The sequence below is a fragment of the Amborella trichopoda genome, chromosome 3 (genome assembly GCF_054954075.1).
Source record: "Amborella trichopoda isolate Santa Cruz 75 chromosome 3, AtrichopodaSantaCruz75HAP2 v2.0, whole genome shotgun sequence".
In the NCBI taxonomy this organism is placed as follows: domain Eukaryota; kingdom Viridiplantae; phylum Streptophyta; class Magnoliopsida; order Amborellales; family Amborellaceae; genus Amborella; species Amborella trichopoda.
This window is the reverse complement of record NC_142338.1, coordinates 42859822-42865821: the sequence shown is the minus strand read 5'-3', so window position 1 is coordinate 42865821 and position 6000 is coordinate 42859822.

The following is a 6000-nucleotide window of genomic DNA, read 5'->3' as shown; positions in this document are numbered from 1 at the left end:
TAGGTACTCCAGTCCAGAAAGGGCATACTATTGTTCGTGTAGATAGAAGCTACAACAAATAAAATGTCTTGTGTTGCATATGCAAGTGCAGTTAATAGTTTGATGTATGCGATGTTGTGGATACGTCCAAATATTGTTTATATTGTGGATCTCGATAGCCAGTATTAGAGTAATCCACGCAAAGGTCATTAGAAGTAGTAAAGAGAATTTTCATATACCTTCAGGTGAACATTATGAATGTTCAGGTTGAGATCATAAGTGTCCAAGATGAACATTACGAATGTTCAGGTCGATGCATCGATGCGATTGTAGGATGCTTAGGTGGTAATTGGTTGCATGGGTGTGAAGAGACTATAACCTACATGGTGTGGATTCCTACTATAACCATATGGGCTATATTAACAACCAAAACACCTACTCATGTGGGAAAAGATGATCCATGTTTCTTTTGCCCACTATGCGAAGTTAGTAGTAGGGAATCCATAAAGAGCTGTGAGTGAGAGAGGCAAATTTAGACTACCCCTTGTTTCATAGGTGTCAGGTTCCATCTCGCTCGGGATTTATAGCGTGAAATCAATTTGGGCAACTCTAATGATTTTGTCCCCAACTGACTAAAACTTGATTATGAGCACTTAGGTATGATAATCAGTTCATAGTTGCTTTTTTTGGCTTTCGCTTTAGCCATTGGAATGGTTCCTCCAACATTTCCCACTTACTCTCTCTCTCAAACCACGAAACATGGTGATGGTCTCAGTGGCAGATGGTAGTGGTATCAAATGAGGGTATACCCAATGCACCTTAATGTCTCTTTCTCTATTTTCTAAGTAGTTTTGTCTCATTTCAATGTAATTTCCTATTTCATTTGTCATGTCCATTATAATAGTACCCAAGCAATTTATTTGCACCTTGCACAGTTTTAGGTTCTCATGGTAATGTTATTTCCTTTTCTATAGCACCCATATTTTCATTCTTTCTCATCTTTCATTTTTTTATTCCTTCACTAATGCTCTTATGCAATGCATGAGGCAGCAACTATTTTCAATGCAAATGAAGATTTAGCCAGGAGAAAGTGAGAAGGTACAAGAGAGGTGGTAGTTTTAAAATTCCAACTTTGGAGCACCTAGAAAGAGTACATTTCAAAACAATGGGAGTGCAACCCAGTTGGAATCCATCCCTCCCTCTCAAGGCACTGGGGTCCATATTTCCATCACTTAAGGATCACAACAAGATCCCATCTCTCTCTGTCTATTGATCATATTTTTTATTTGTTTGTAGCTTTGCACAACCAAAAGATGAGAAGATCTTGAAGAAATCCAATTCATGAGGATTCAAACATCAAAAGCTTGCATGGTGTCCACCACCAATGTGGATGTCTCTTTCAAAATAGGATTTTTGGGGGATTTAACAAAGTCCTAGGAGGTCACATAAAACAAATTTCCACTTAATGCACTTTTAACGCCTAGAGCCACAAAACCAAGATAGAAAAATGCATGCATAATTTATAATAATATTACTACCTCTTTGACCAATAAACCATGCACCTTTTCCTACTAGAGTTTAGACAGTGATGTAGGAAAAGGGGGTAAAAACTAAGAGGAGTCACCAAAGGCTACAAAGCTGGCATTCTATGTCACACTGTAGTATCATAATCCTTCAAGTTTGCATTAGATTTAAGCTTAATGATTTATTTTTTTTGTATTGGAGCCTAGAGAGAGAATAAGGGTAGAGAGAGAGAGACATGGAGATGGAGACAAGGTGTTCATGAGAATCCCAAAAAGATAATAAGCTGGCATTGCATTATCTTAATTCATGCAATATTGCTTGGTAGGTCACACTCTACTACCACATCTTACGTGTTTTCATTAGATTTGTGTCGAGCACGCCTTTAGTGTGCGTGCATTTTTTAAAGGCCGGGGTCAAGTGGAATAAATAAAGTATAGAAATATGTCCTTAGGTTAGTGGCCCTTGCTCATGAAGCTAACTCATACTTTAAACCAAATGATATTCTACTCCCTTGGGATTATATGTTTATTTACTCGGGTAAAATCCCATCTAGGACTAATTTAGAACCCCCAATCTTTGGGGATATAACCTTTTTAACATCTAGAGCAACAACCTCAATAAATAAAAATAAAAATTCCTAATTGCACCCCCCAAGCACTTCAAAGAAAATTATGCATGAAAATTGAACAGAAACTATCAAATTTTTAGAGGGTGAGGTCTAAGCGTTAGAAAACACAAATTTATTGTTCTTAGGAATAACCATCTAGTGATTCTTAAGTAATTCCCAAAATTTCATGGAGGAGAAGTAGACTATGCTCCCAAGGGAGCACAGTACATGTGCTCAAAACGTTTGTATGGTCCTACGGATTTTCACCATCCAATCAATGGATTACTTATAATAACAATCATGATTATAAGAGTGAAAATAAGGATAGCTTGTACTACTTTAGTTATTCTCATTCAATAAATAATAGATAACAAGACAAGGTTTTGGTGCTATACTTTCAAATGATCAATAATGACAAATATGAAAGAACCATCTTGAAAGTTTTTATCAACTCAAACAAATAAACATTGGATCTAAGTGCATAAGTTAGGCATATTCAATTTTGGGCTCAAATCTAGTGAGGTTATAATAGGCTTAAGAGTTGGTGAGAATAAAGGCAAGCAATAAGGACATCTGAGTCAGGTAAAGCAAGAGAATATCTATTTAGTCAACAATCACTAAAATGATCGGAAGTACTCAGTTTCTCGTAGACCTTTTCCTAGGAAAGATATTTGAAAGCAGTATTTTCAATGTTATATACATACACGCAGGAGAGAGAGAAGAGAGAGAGAGGGAGAATACTTTGGGTTGACCTTGGACGCCACGTGACTCTAGTAAACAAAAAGTTTAATTTATTATATAGTAAATCATACTATCATAGTGCATGTTAAAAATTGTGTAAATGCTTTAGGGTTTCCTTTCAATCAAAAGGAAAACCAAAAGGATTTCCTTTTTATCCCTTTTGAAAAAAAGAAAAAGGGTTGAGGTTTGTATAAGGGGTCAACATTATACTACTCAAGTAAGGTGTACATTAAATCTATGTCAAAATGCAGTTTCGATGCCGTAAAGCCTTGCAGTGACATGAAAATCTTTCGCTTCCTCCATTTATGAATTAAAAGTTTCAGAAATGAAAATCTTGAAAATGGACGATCCACATAATCAGTTAAAACATGAACAGTTTCAGGACTAGAAATCCCCTCTTTTTCATGTCTATGAATCTTGAGGTCGAGATGACCGATTTGAGTGTTTTTCAACATCGGAACAACCTTCTCTAATAGGTTTTTTAAGTGAACCTTACTCGTACAGTAGAAGGTTTACACCTTATGTAAACTTTTTCCAAGAAAGAGACCTAAAAAAACATGTGGCATTTTCTATTCTTGAATAATGATAGAATTAGAATGAAAAGAAAAAGCTCACAATACGCCCTTCTTTTCCAAGAAAAAAGAGTCTTCATTCTCCAAAATGATGGCTACACTCCCTCTATCCCTGGATTAGATTGTCATGAAAAGCAACATTTGTTGTTCAGAGCCAAATATTTTTCGCCTGCGTGCAAGAACCAATAGAGCATTTGGAGCCACATGGCTCACAACTAACCCTACACAAGTATTTTAATCATTTTTCATGAAGTAAACAATGGAATCAACCAAAAATTCAAAGACTTGTAAACAGAATACTTGGCTTAAAATTCAAAGCAATATGAACTCAAGGCAAAAATGAGAAAAAGTTCCTGATGAAGATTGATTTCTCCCTCTTCAAATATGTCTGATATCAAATATAAGTCATATGGGCTTAGATTCCTTCCAAATATTCAAAAGAAGGTTTTTTCCTCCAATGCATTTGCATATAGTGTCACAAATTAAGTCCACTCCATTAAATTCATTCTAGAAGAAGAAATGTAGAAGAAAATTTATACAAATGTCATACTTTCAGGCATTCTCAATTTTCTTATCTTTTTTCCTGTTTTTTTTTTTATTAAATAAGAAGAATATGTTCCGATCTACCGACGCCACCCTATAGGGCATCAGGCTTTAGGGGGAGGTTCGAGGAATGCAACCTCTCCCCATCATGCATTAGGTCAAGCCCCAAGAGGGTAAGAATCTCCTAGTAGATAAGTTGTGGGGCTCCCAGTGGACCCCAAAAACTAATCGTAGAAACCTTAACCCTAGGACCTAGGATTTTGGCTTTCAACTCACAATGGGCCCCAAAATTTGATACCAAAATCCTAACCCTAGGCTAAACCCGTAAAACAGATTTCTTGCTCTTGAGAGATCATATTGTGCATTTGCTCCCTCTAGCAAAACCCAACTTTAGGAGTATATTTAAGACCCCAAAATATTGGAATATAGCCTCTCGAGGGCATATATATATATATATATATATATATATATATATATATATATATATATATATATATAAAGATCCAATGAGACCCTCTCACACCCATGTGTATAGAACCCTAAAGGATTACCATTAAATTTGGCACATATCTCTAGAAAAGTCAAGTCTCACGCCCATGTGATAACTGTTCTAGAGATATGTGTCAAATTTAATGGTGATCCTTTGGGGTCCTATACACATACGTGTGTGAGAAGGTCTCATAGGATCATTACTCTATATATATATATAATACGGTTTGTATCTAAACAATCAAATTGGAGCCTACCTTCAAATAGAGTCGAGAAATGTGGTTTTAATATTGGAAATCTTTGTGATAGTCTTAAAATATATTTTCATATTTATTTATAAATTTTAAAGCTTTAAAAATAGTATAGATCGACAGATCTATGAAAACTTGAAAATCTTGAAAATTGATGGTCCAAAAGTATGTTACAAAATATACTATTTCCAAAACTTGAAATCCATTTTTTTCTCATGTCCATACATATCGATGTCGAGATAATCGATTTGAAGATATTTGGGCATCAAAACAACCTCTTCTAGTGAAAGTTTTTTATGTAGACTCAAATTTAATTGTTTAAAGCCTTAGCTCTATATAAACTTTTCCCATATATATATAATTGGACTCTATGACTGCCTGAAGAAACTTAACCTCGGAATACTGGACATCTCTCAATTGGACTCTATGACTGCCTTGAGAAACTTAACGTCGGAGTACTGAACAAGAGATGTCCAATTATTGAACAGATAGAAATATGCACTTAAAATTCAAAACCCAATTTTCTTTAATAATCACGATGACTTTCAAGTAAATAAATAAAAAAAAATCTAAGTCAAGAAAATCCATCTAAAGTGCTTTTTTGGCCCGAGGAGCAAACATGCACGCTATCAGCTTCATCCAAACCCTAAACCCTAAACTCCAAACCCCATAATCTGATTTATCTTGAGGCACATACTGGGGCGGGGGCGGTATGTGTTGGATTGAAATGCATGTACTAAAGGGGTCACAACTGTGTTGCGTGTATACAATATATTGAAAGGGATTTAAAAAAGGGAGGGAACCACCAAGTTCCTTCACGGGAAGCACCTTTAAAGGGTGGCTTTTGTCTCGTTGCCAGCTTTTATTCTAGCACTGGGGGCTACATAGGAGGAAGCAAAGCTGGCCACGACTCGTATTAAACTTGGAAAGGGTACGTGGCCCATTTTAATTGTAGACAAGGGTGGGTGAGTGGATGGTGATGGGGAGGTTGAAGGAAAGCAGCCCTAAGGAATCACGATGGTGTACGGGTTGCTGTGTTTCGCCTACGTGGCGAAGCCTGAAAAGGAAAGGACCGAAATGGTGGACATTGCAGCCATAATGCATTAACTCCCCCTCTGTCTCTCTTTCTCTTATGTTACTATTATTATTCTTTTTTTTCTTTTTTTTATTTATTTATGGTGTTTGCTTAAGAATTTTTTATTTGATGAGAAAAATAAAACAATTTGGTATTTCCGTCAATTTGGTGGAAGGTTTTGATTTTTTAATTTAATATAAATAAATTAGATCTTTATAT